This window comes from Entelurus aequoreus, linkage group LG21, assembly GCF_033978785.1.
Source record: "Entelurus aequoreus isolate RoL-2023_Sb linkage group LG21, RoL_Eaeq_v1.1, whole genome shotgun sequence".
Lineage (NCBI taxonomy): Eukaryota > Metazoa > Chordata > Actinopteri > Syngnathiformes > Syngnathidae > Entelurus > Entelurus aequoreus.
Genome location: NC_084751.1, coordinates 45,195,426 through 45,208,250, shown reverse-complemented (window position 1 = coordinate 45,208,250; position 12,825 = coordinate 45,195,426). Strand labels below are relative to the sequence as shown.

At 33.6% G+C, this 12,825-nt stretch overlaps 1 protein-coding gene across 2 annotated transcripts in view; it reads right to left on the bottom strand.

The window, feature by feature from the left end:
* Nucleotides 1-12,825, bottom strand: part of lpar1 (lysophosphatidic acid receptor 1) — a 185,962-nt gene that overhangs the window by 106,135 nt on the left and 67,002 nt on the right. Inside the window, exon 2 of one of the 2 annotated variants that reach the window (XM_062031717.1) lies at nucleotides 5,351-5,481. The exons of the other annotated variant lie outside the window; for it this stretch is intronic. The gene's annotated coding sequence lies outside the window, so the exon portion shown is untranslated. The remainder of the gene's footprint in view (nucleotides 1-5,350; nucleotides 5,482-12,825) is intronic. 2 annotated transcript variants of the gene reach the window in all.

The window sequence follows — 12,825 nt, the reverse complement described above, 5'->3', positions numbered from 1 at the left end:
GCAAGTCAAAATTGTACAAGAAAAATTGAACGTTTGTGCAATATATCATGACAAAAGTTGGAATTTTACTCAATAACAGTCGCAATTTGACAAGAAAAGCTTAAAATGTTGGCAATTTTATGAAAAGGGTCGCAATTTTACTCGACAAAAGTCACAATTTTACAAGAAAACGTTTTAAATTTTTGCAATATTGTAATAATCATCGGGATTTTATTTGGCAAAATTATAACAAAAGTCATAATTTTACTCAAAAAATGTCATTGTTTTACGAGAACAAAATATTGTGACAAAAGTCAGAATGTGATATGACAAATGTCACCAGTTTGCATTAAAAAGTAATAATTTTACATAGAAAAGTAATAATTTTAAGAGAAAACTGTTGCAATATTACAGAAACAGAAAAAATATCAAATTTTTTTCCCAGTTTAATAAGAAAAAAAAAAAGACTGCTTTTAGTTCATTATTTTTTGTTTTTAATTGGTTTTTAATCTTCATTATTTACTTCAAGTTATTACAGTACGTGTTTGTATACATTTTTTGTTTTTTTTTGTTTAATTCATTTAGGCCAAAGTGGGCACATTTCAATTTCTTACACACACTTGTTATTACATATGTTGGCCAGAGGGGGAGCACTTCAAATTTTTACACACACTTGTTATTTCATATGTTGGCCAGAGGGGGCGCACTTCAAATTTTTACACACACTTGTTATTACATATGTTGGCCAGAGGGGGAGCACTTCAAATTTTTACACACACTTGTTATTTCATATGTTGACCAGAGGGAGAGCACATCAAATTTTTACACACACTTGTTATTTCATATGTTGACCAGAGGGAGAGCACTTCAAATTTGTACACACACTTGTTATTTCATATGTTGACCAGAGGGGGGAGCACTTTTAAAACCGACACACAGTCAAAAAAACAAAAACTGTATTTACTAATTTTGATAGATTTCAACACCAGGGGTGCAAATGAGACCATGATTTTTGTCCTAGCTTGTGCACACCTCCTCATATGGAAGGTACTTTTCCTTGTTGATGTCTCAAAAAGGATAGAAATACAAGAACGCACACACACACACACACACACACACACACACACACAACTCTTTAAATATGCTAAATAAACTAAACAGCGATCAGACGACATTGTATAGTCCCAGCAAATTAGCACCAGGCACAATTGTTTGAATAATTTGAGCCCTCACAAAGGAGCTGGACCGGTTTGACCTTTGACCCCACCTCAAATGACCCAGGTCAAACAAAATCCCAGTGGGTCCGTCCTGGCTGCTCAGCTCAATATGGTCAAACATGGCGATAAGCGTAAGCTGTCTTGTCGGAATATTGTGATTTGCTTCACTTCAAAAGTGCATGGACATGCTATGGTTTCCACTCATAAAAAAATATTTTTCCTATACTATGTCAATGTCACACCACAAGTGTTGATATGTGAGATTGTGTTCATTAATGGGCATTGATGTATGTAATTGATGTGTGGTTTCCACTCATACAAAATAGTTTTCCTATACCATGTCAATGTCACACCACAAGTGTCAATATGTGAGATTGTGTTCATTAATGTGCATTGTTGTATGTAATTGATGTGTGGTTTCCACTCATAAAAATTTTTTTTTCCTATACCATGTCAATGTCACACCACAAGTGTTGATATGTGAGATTGTGTTCATTAATGGGCATTGATGTATGTAATTGATTTGTGATTTCCACTCATAAAAAAATATTTTTTCTATACTATGTCAATGTCACACCACAAGTGTGAATATGTGAGATTGTATTCATTAATGTGCATTGTTGTATGTAATTGATGTGTGGTTTCCACTCATAAAAAAATATTGTTTCTATACTATGTCAATGTCACACCACAAGTGTCAATATGTGAGATTGTGTTCATTAATGTGCATTGTTGTATGTAATTGATGTGTGGTTTCCACTCATAAAAAAATATTGTTTCTGTACCATGTCAATGTCACACCACAAGTGTGAATATGTGAGATTGTGTTCACTAATGTGCATTGTTGTATGTAATTGATGTGTGGTTTCCACTCATACAAAATAGTTTTCCTATACTATGTCAATGTCACACCACAAGTGTCAATATGTGAGATTGTGTTCATTAATGTGCATTGTTGTATGTAATTGATGTGTGGTTTCCACTCATAAAAATTTTTTTTTCCTATACCATGTCAATGTCACACCACAAGTGTTGATATGTGAGATTGTGTTCATTAATGGGCATTGATGTATGTAATTGATGTGTGATTTCCACTCATAAAAAAATATTTTTTCTATACTATGTCAATGTCACACCACAAGTGTGAATATGTGAGATTGTATTCATTAATGTGCATTGTTGTATGTAATTGATGTGTGGTTTCCACTCATAAAAAAATATTGTTTCTATACTATGTCAATGTCACACCACAAGTGTCAATATGTGAGATTGTGTTCATTAATGTGCATTGTTGTATGTAATTGATGTGTGGTTTCCACTCATAAAAAAATATTGTTTCTATACCATGTCAATGTCACACCACAAGTGTGAATATGTGAGATTGTGTTCACTAATGTGCATTGTTGTATGTAATTGATGTGTGGTTTCCACTCATACAAAATAGTTTTCCTATACTATGTCAATGTCACACCACAAGTGTCAATATGTGAGATTGTGTTCATTAATGTGCATTGTTGTATGTAATTGATGTGTGGTTTCCACTCATAATTTTTTTTTTTTCCTATACCATGTCAATGTCACACCACAAGTGTTGATATGTGAGATTGTGTTCACTAATGTGCATTGTTGTATGTAATTGATGTGTGGTTTCCACTCATAAAAAATATTGTTTCTATACTATGTCAATGTCACACCACAAGTGTCAATATGTGAGATTGTGTTCATTAATGTGCATTGTTGTATGTAATTGATGTGTGGTTTCCACTCATAAAAAAATATTTTTCCTATACCATGTCAATGTCACACCACAAGTGTTGATATGTGAGATTGTGTTCACTAATGTGCATTGTTGTATGTAATTGATGTGTGGTTTCCACTCATAAAAAATATTGTTTCTATACTATGTCAATGTCACACCACAAGTGTCAATATGTGAGATTGGGTTCATTAATGTGCATTGTTGTATGTAATTGATGTGTGGTTTCCACTCATAAAAAATAGTTTTCACTCATCTTTTCTAATGACCGGAAGTCTTCAACTATACTAAGTCTTTCAATGCTTGGAATCTGCACTTATGGATGATATACTAGTTACTATGGTCATCTAATTAGTTACTAGGGTCATCTAATTAGTTACTAGGGTCATCTCATTAGTTACTATGGTCATCTAATTACTTACTATGGTCATTTAATTAGTTACTATGGTCATATCATTAGTTACTATGGTCATCTCATTAGTTACTATGGTCATCTAATTAGTTACTATGGTCATCTAAATAGTTACTATGGTCATCTAATTAGTTACTAGGGTCATATAATTAGTTACTAGGGTCATCTAATTAGTTACTATGGTCATCTCATTAGTTACTATGGTCATCTAATTACTTACTATGGTCATTTAATTAGTTACTATGGTCATCTCATTAGTTACTATGGTCATCTCATTAGTTACTATGGTCATCTAATTAGTTATTATGGTCATCTCATTAGTTACTATGGTCATCTAATTAGTTACTATGGTCATCTAAATAGTTACTATGGTCATCTAATTACTTACTAGGGTCATCTAATTAGTTACTATGGTCATCTCATTAGTTACTATGGTCATCTAATTACTTACTATGGTCATTTAATTAGTTACTATGGTCATCTCATTAGTTACTATGGTCATCAAATTAGTTACTAGGGTCATCTAATTAGTTACTATGGTCATCTAATTAGTTACTATGGTCATCTAATTAGTTACTATGGTCATCTAAATAGTTACTATGGTCATCTAATTAGTTACTATGGTCATTTAATTAGTTACTATGGTCATCTAATTAGTTACTAGGGTCATCTAATTAGTTACTATGGTCATCTCATTAGTTACTATGGTCATCTAATTACTTACTATGGTCATTTAATTAGTTACTATAGTCATCTAATTAGTTACTATGGTCATCTAATTACTTACTATGGTCATTTAATTAGTTACTATGGTCATCTAATTACTTACTATGGTCATCTAATTAGTTACTATGGTCATCTAATTAGTTACTATGGTCATCTAATTAGTTACTATAGTCATCTATGTCACAGCAGCTCCGACGAGGCACCAAGCAGTGTGGGCGGGAAGCGTTTCCACAGACGCGGAAGGAGATTTTCACAACAAAGTTCTAAAGCTTAGAGATATATAGAATAGAATAGAATAGAATATAAAGTACTTTATTGATCCCTGGGGGGAATTCAGCAAATATCCAATGTATCAGATTATAGGTGGGTTTATTTTGTACCCTTTGCGTTCATATTTCACTGTTTGTTGCATTTTTGTTGCGTTTCACTTGATTGTAAAATATTGTCGAAATATTTTGTCAATATTCAGTGTTTTATCCTTCATAGAAAAATGTAAAATCCCATTACGTTTTTTTTTAAGGAGGTCTGTCATAACGTTTTTAGCATTCAATCAGACATTATTGTGAGGTTTTGTATTAGTGTTCCTAAAAATAGATATACCGGCCCCCAGACCCATTTTTTTTCTCTAAATGTGGCCCCCGAGTCAAAATAATTGCCCGGGCTTGATCTAGTTGTATTTTTTCCCCCCCTAAATAAGCATTACGTCCCTTTGAGTAAACAAACAATCCCTGCAGGACACTATGACTTTAAATATATATTTTTTAATTGCTCTATTTTGAAAAATAAAAAAATAAAAAATGTGACTTTAATTAGAAAAGTATACTCTCCATGCCAAGGAGGCCACAGCTGGAGGTAAAGATTATGGAGGAGATGCCAGCACCACAGGGGGTTGTTTATGGACACCTAATGCCTTTGAGATGAAGCAGCCACACCAACCCCCCTCTCCTTTTTAGCATGCAAACTTCTTTTTAGCATGCAAACTTCTTTTTAGCATGCAAACTTCTTTTTAGCATGCACATAAGTCACATGACACAGAAAAACCCCAACATATTAGAGTTGTATAACCCAGGAGCCAACTGATGTTTTAGTGATCAGCCCAGGCTGGGTGGCGCAACAAGCATCAACCATCGAAATAACGGCGCATCTGCAAATGTTATCAACTTCTTCCAACCCAACGTCTACGTGGCAGGTAAAACAGACGCGCCAAAATCAACCTTATTTTCCCGCCATTAGTCAATGCGCAGCTGCGTGGATACTCACGTTGTTGATGTTGTTGTTGTTGTTGTTGTTTAGTGGGTTTACTTCACTTCCCGCCGTGGATGTGCCGATCCAAAACTTGGACTCGGGACTTGAACTCTTCCGACAAAGTTGATGTTGTCTGCGAGAATCTCCTGTCAAAGCGGCCGGAAGAAGTCAAAATCCCAAAGCATGAAGCCAAAGAGTGTCATTTTATGTCCAAGTGCGTAGGCAACACTTGCTATTGCTGCTGAAGAAGAGACTTTTCTTTTCCCGGCAGAAAGTAGTGTGATGCTGGGCTCGTGCCTGGCGCCTCTCTCTCCTCCCTCTCTCTCTCTCCTCCCTCTCTCTCTCTCTCCTCCCTCTCTCTCTCTCTCTTCCTGTGCGCACGCACACTCACGCACCTCAGGGAGGAACGTCTGTCTGTCCGCGCATGACGTCACTGACTTGTGCATGAAAATGCATTGACAGGTGACCACCCACATATGTACACACTCATGTATATATATACACACATGCATATATACATGCATACAGTATACTGTATATACACATTCATGTATATATATACACACATGCATATATACATGCATACAGTATATATACACATTCATGTATATATATACACACATGCATATATACACACACATGCATATATACATGCATACAGTACATATACACATACATGTATATATATACACATACATGTATATATACACATACATGCATATATACATGCATACAGTATAAATACACATACATGTATATATATACACAAACATGCATATATACACACACATGCATATATACACACATGCATATATACACACACATGCATATATACATGCATACAGTATATATACACATACATGCATATATACACATACATGCATATATACATGCATACAGTATATATACACATACATGTATATATATATATATATATATATATATATATATATATATATATATATATATATATATATATATATATATATATATATATATATATATACATGCATATATACATGCATACAGTATATATACACATACATGTATATATATACACATACATGTATATATATATATACACATACATGCATATATATACACATACATGCATATATATACACATACATGCATATATATACACACATGCATATATACACACACATGCATATATACACATACATGTATATATATACACAAACATGCATATATACACACACACATGCATATATACATGCATACAGTATATATACACATACATGTATATATATACACATACATGCATATATACACATACATGCATATATACATGCATACAGTATATATACACATACATGTATATATATACACATACATGCATATATACACATACATGCATATATACATGCATACAGTATATATACACATACATGTACAGTATACATGTACAGTATATATATATACACATACATATATATATATATATATATATATATATATATATTTATATATATATATATATATACACACATACATGCATATATACATGCATATATACATGCATACAGTATATATACACATACATGTATATATATACACATACATGTATATATATACACATACATGTATATATATACACATACATATATATATATATATATATATATATATATATATATATATATATATATATATATATATATATACACACATACATGCATATATACATGCATACAGTATATATACACATACATGTATATATATATATATATATATATATATATATATATATATATATATATATATATATATATATATATATATATATATATATATATACATACATACATGCATATATATACACATACATGCATATATATACACATACATGCATATATATACACATACATGCATATATATATACACATACAGGTATATACACGTACATGCATATATACATGCATACAGTATATATACACATACATGCATATATACACATTCATGCATATATACACACACATGCATATATACACACACATGCATATATACACATACATGCATATATACATGCATACAGTATATATACACATACATGCATATATATACACATACATGCATATATACACATACACATAAGAAGAGATTTGGTACTAGTGTTGTCCCGATACCAATATTTTGGTACCGGTACCAGTACCAAAATGTATTTCGATACTTTTCTAAATAAAGGGGACCACAAGAAAATGGCATTATTGGCTTTATTTTAACCAAAAATCTTAGGGTACATGAAACATATGTTTATTATTGCAATTTAGTCCTTAAATAAAATAGTGAACATACTAGACAACTTGTCTTTTAGTAGTAAGTAAACAAACAAAGACTCCTAATTAGTCTGCTGACGTATGCAGTAACATATTGTGTCATTTATACACCTATTATTTTGTACACATTATAAAGGACAAACTGTAAAAATGTATCATTAATCCACTTGGTCATTTACTGTTAATATCTGCTTATTTTCTGTTTTAACATGTTCTATCTACACTTCTGTTCAAATGTAATAATCACTTATTCTTCTCTTCTTTGATACTTTACATTAGTTGTGGATGATACCACAAATTTGGGTACGGATCCGATACCAAGTAGTTACAGGATCATACATTGGTCATATTCAAAGTCCTCATGTGTCCAGGGACGTATTTCCTGAGTTTATAAACATTATATAAAATTTAAAAAAACAAAAAGACATTTTGTGATGCTAAAAAATAGTAGTATCGACTAGATACGCTCCTGTACTTGGTATCATTACAGTGGATGTCAGGTGTAGATCCACCCATGGCATTTGTTTACATTGTGATTGGTGAGCTATTGTATCCTCCTACGGTGTGTAGTGAAGCATGTTTAGCTATTCCTCGTCCTCCGGTGATAATGATACTCGTAAGAAACTCACTTTATTTGTTATACGACCATATCACACCAACTCTCAAATCTCTTCACTGGCTTCCTGTTCCACTCAGGATGGAATACAAAGTCTCCCTACTAACCCACCAGTGCCTCCATGGAAATGCCCCCCCTCTACCTCAAAGAACTGCTCACCCCCAAATCCTCCACACCACAACTCCGCTCCGGACAGGCTAACCTCCTCCAACCTCCGAGGACAAAGCTACGAACTATGGGAGACCGGGCTTTCTGCTCCGCCGCTCCCAGTCTGTGGAACGCTCTCCCTGACCACCTGAGGGTACCACAGACCGTGGATGCTTTTAAAAAAGGCTTAAAAACCCTTCTTTTTTTTTTAAAAAAACCTTTTTCAAAAAAAAAAAATGCATACTAGTTTTAGCTATTTGGCTGTTCTAGTTTTTATTTTTATTTATTTTTTATATATTTGTATTATTTATTTATTTTTTTTTAATTATTATCATTATTATTTTATTATTTTTTTAATACACTGTAGCACTTTGAGGTTGTTTACTCAATGTAAAGTGATTATTACAAATAAAATGTATTCTTTTTTATTATTAGTAGCACAGTAGGCAGAAATTTTGTTTACCCAGTATATCTCATATTTTCGTCCACTGTAACATTACGCACAGTTTGAACAGTAACACTGTGTTTGAAATAAAAAAAATAAAACCACTGTACTTAAATAATGAATCAAATATAGATGGACCATGCCGACCAGTCTAGATTAAATGTAATGGACATGTTTTGGTGTGCACGTTGCTCCACAGTCACATTCATATCTGCGTATGTCTGCAAGATGTTGCTTTGTGGAGGTCTTCCCTGATTGCAACTCATCAGTATCCTTCTTCTCATTTGGATCATCTGTAGATCAGATGTTTGTAAGACTCCACGAGTACATTTGTTCAGTGTGACCCGTCATCAATTGTTGTTAACCTCCAGCCTGCCGCTTCTTCTGCATAGCATGGTGGCTTTAAATGCATTTCATGAAATATCCTCAGGTAGAATAACGTTATTTATTATTGTGAATGTGTCTAGAGATGGGCTGAACGAGGGGGATTCTTTTTTAAATCACATTGTGTTGCATTTTTTTTATAGATAGATAGATAGATAGATAGATAGATAGATAGATAGATAGATAGATAGATAGATAGATAGATAGATAGATAGATAGATAGATAGATAGATAGATAGATAGATAGATAGATAGATAGATAGATAGATAGATAGTACTTCATTGATTCCTTCAGGAGAGTTTCCTCAGGAAAATTTAAATTCCAGCAGCAGTGTACAAAATTGGGATCGAATTTAAAAAGTAAAAAGTAAATAATGGAGGTATAAATGGAAACAAAATAGAAAAATATTTACAGATGTCCGATAATATCGGCCTGCCGATAAATGCTTTAAAATGTGATATCGGAAATTATCGGTATCGATTTTTTATTATCGGTATCTGTTTTTTGGGGGTTTTTTTTTGTTTTTTTTAGATTAAATCAACATAAAAAACACAAGATACACTTACAATTAGTGCACCAACCCAAAAAACCTCCCTCCCCCATTTACACTCATTCACACAAAAGTGTTGTTTATGTCTATTATTAATATTCTGGTTCCTACATTATATATCAATATATATCAATACAGTCTGCAAGGGATACAGTCCGTAAGCACACATGATTGTGCGTGCTGCTGCTCCACTAATAGTACTAACCTTTAACAGTTAATTTTACTCATTTTCATTAATTACTAGTTTCTATGTAACTGTTTTTATATTGTTTTACTTTCTTTTTTATTCAAGAATTTTGTATTTATTTATTTATCTTATTTAATTGTATTTTTTTTTTTTTTAAAGTACCTTATCTTCACCATACCTGGTTGTCTAAATTAGGCATAATAATGTGTTAATTCCACGACTGTATATATCGGTTGATATCGGTATCGGTAATTAAGAGTTGGACAATATCGGAATATTGGATATCGACAAAAAAGCCATTATCGGACATCCCTAAAAATATTACAATAAGAATACAAATGAAAAAGCAACACTGAGGATAAAAATATAACAGTAAAATAAGAATATAACAAGAGAAACTAGGCAGTAGTGACCATGTTATGAAAAAGTATGTACTAAAAGTGATTTGAAGATAAAGTTTGTGCTCCGTATGGAATCATAGTGTTTCGATGTTATTTAATTTGTGAACTGTGTGAGGAGCGATCGCATTATAATCATTTTAGGACTCGACTATGTCGCGCACATGCATGTGCATGGAATGGTACCCCAGCCCTAGACCACCTATTGCAGGGATATACAACTCAATTATTTTGGGGGGGAAGAAATCCAGAAAACTTCTCCTTTCACTATTAATCTTATTTTGTACATTCCAAGCCCAAAGCCCAAAGCAACAAACATTTAAAGTTTTAGTGTTGTTTACTGGCGTCATATTGCAGTCTACACATATATCTTATGTGTGACTGCCATCTACCGGTCCCACTCATCATTACACCGTGTACCAAATAACATAAAATTCCTTCAAGGTCGGTAAGCACAACCATAATTAATCCGTATAAGGTTATAGGGCGCACAGTCGAGTTTTGAGAAAATGAAAGGATTTTAAGTGCGCCTTATAGTCCGAAAAATACGGTAATAATAGCTGCCGCCTTGCACAGTATAAAGAAAAATCAGAATGATTCAAAATAAGACTGGAAATAATCCACACAATCAGGAGAAAATGCATTAATACAATACTGTAGAAGTAACGGGGTTCAAAATTCAACGCAGAAACTAAAACAACAAACATTTAAAGTTTTAGTGTTGTTTACTGCCGTCATATTGCAGTCTACACATATCTCTTATGTATGACTGCCATCTACTGGTCCCACTCATCATTACACCGTGTACCAAATAAAATTCCTTCAAGGTCGGTAAGCACAACCAGAATTAATCCGTATAAGGTTATAAGGCGCAGTGTCGAGTTTTGAGAAAATGAAAGGATTTTAAGTGCGCCTTATAGTCCGAAAAATACGGTAATAATAGCTGCCGCCTTGCACAGTATAAAGAAAAATCAGAATGATTCAAAATAAGACTGGAAATAATCCACACAATCAGGAGAAAATGCAGAAATACAGTACTGCAGAAGTAACGGGGTTGTAAATTGAAAATTCAACGCCGAAACTAAAACAACAAACATTTAAAGTTCTAGTGTTGTTTACTGGCGTCATATTTCAGTCTACACGTATATATTATGTGTGACTGCCATCTACCGGTCCCACTAATCATTACACCGTGTACCAAATAAAATCCGTTCAAGGTCGGTAAGCACAACCAGAATTAATCCGTATAAGGTTATAAGGTGCACAGTCGAGTTTTGAGAAAATGAAAGGATTTTAAGTGCGCCTTATAGTCCGAAAAATACGGTAATAATAGCTGCCGCCTTGCACAGTATAAAAAAAAATCAGAATGATTCAAAATAAGACTGGAAATAATCCACACAATCAGGGGAAAATGCAGAAATACAGTACTGTAGAGGTAACGGGGTTGTAAATTGAAAATTCAACGCAAAAACTAAAACAACAAACATTTAAAGTTTTAGTATTGTTTGCTGGCGTCATATTGCAGTCTACACTTATATCTTATGTGTGACTGCCATCTACCGGTCCCACTCATCATTACACCGTGTACCAAATAAAATACAATTCCTTCAAGGTCGGTAAGCACAACCAGAATTAATCCATATAAGGTTATAAGGCGCACAGTCGAGTTTTGAGAAAATGAAAGGATTTTAAGTGCGCTTTATAGTCCGAAACATACGGTAATAAAAGCTGCCACCTTGTATAGTATAAAAAAAATCAGAATGATTCAAAATAAGACTGGAAATAATCCACACAGTCAGGGGAAAATGCAGTAATACAGTACTGTAGAAGTAACGGGGTTGTAAATTGAAAATTCAACGCAAAAACTAAAACAACTAAAACATTTAAAGTTTTCGTGTTGTTTACTGGCGTCATATTGCAGTCCACACATATATCTTATGTGTGACTGCCATCTACTGGTCCCACTCATCATTACACCGTGTACCAAATAACATAAAATTCCTTCAAGGTCGGTAAGCACAACCAGAATTAATCCGTATAAGGTTATAAGGCGCACAGTCGAGTTTTGAGAAAATGAAAGGATTTTAAGTGCGCCTTATAGTCCGAAAAATACGGTAATAATAGCTGCCGCCTTGCACAATATAAAAAAAAATCAGAATGATTCAAAATAATCCACACAGTCAGGAAAATTGCAGTAATATAGTACTGTAGAAGTAACGGGGTTGTAAATTGAAAATTCAACGCAGAACTAAACCCGCACCAGCACCAACATTCGTTAAGTGCGAGCGCAGACCAGCGGGGACCAAGTAAGGGTACCAATGTCCTAGTCAGGACTACACCCTTAAACTTGTCAGTTCAAGTTGAGAGTACTGACGGTTTTTCGTCCTGGGCATGACGTTAAAGTGCATCCGGCAGTGGAGGCTCCTCCAAGGGGTCTTGGGGCACTAGGAGGTTAACCCCTTTAC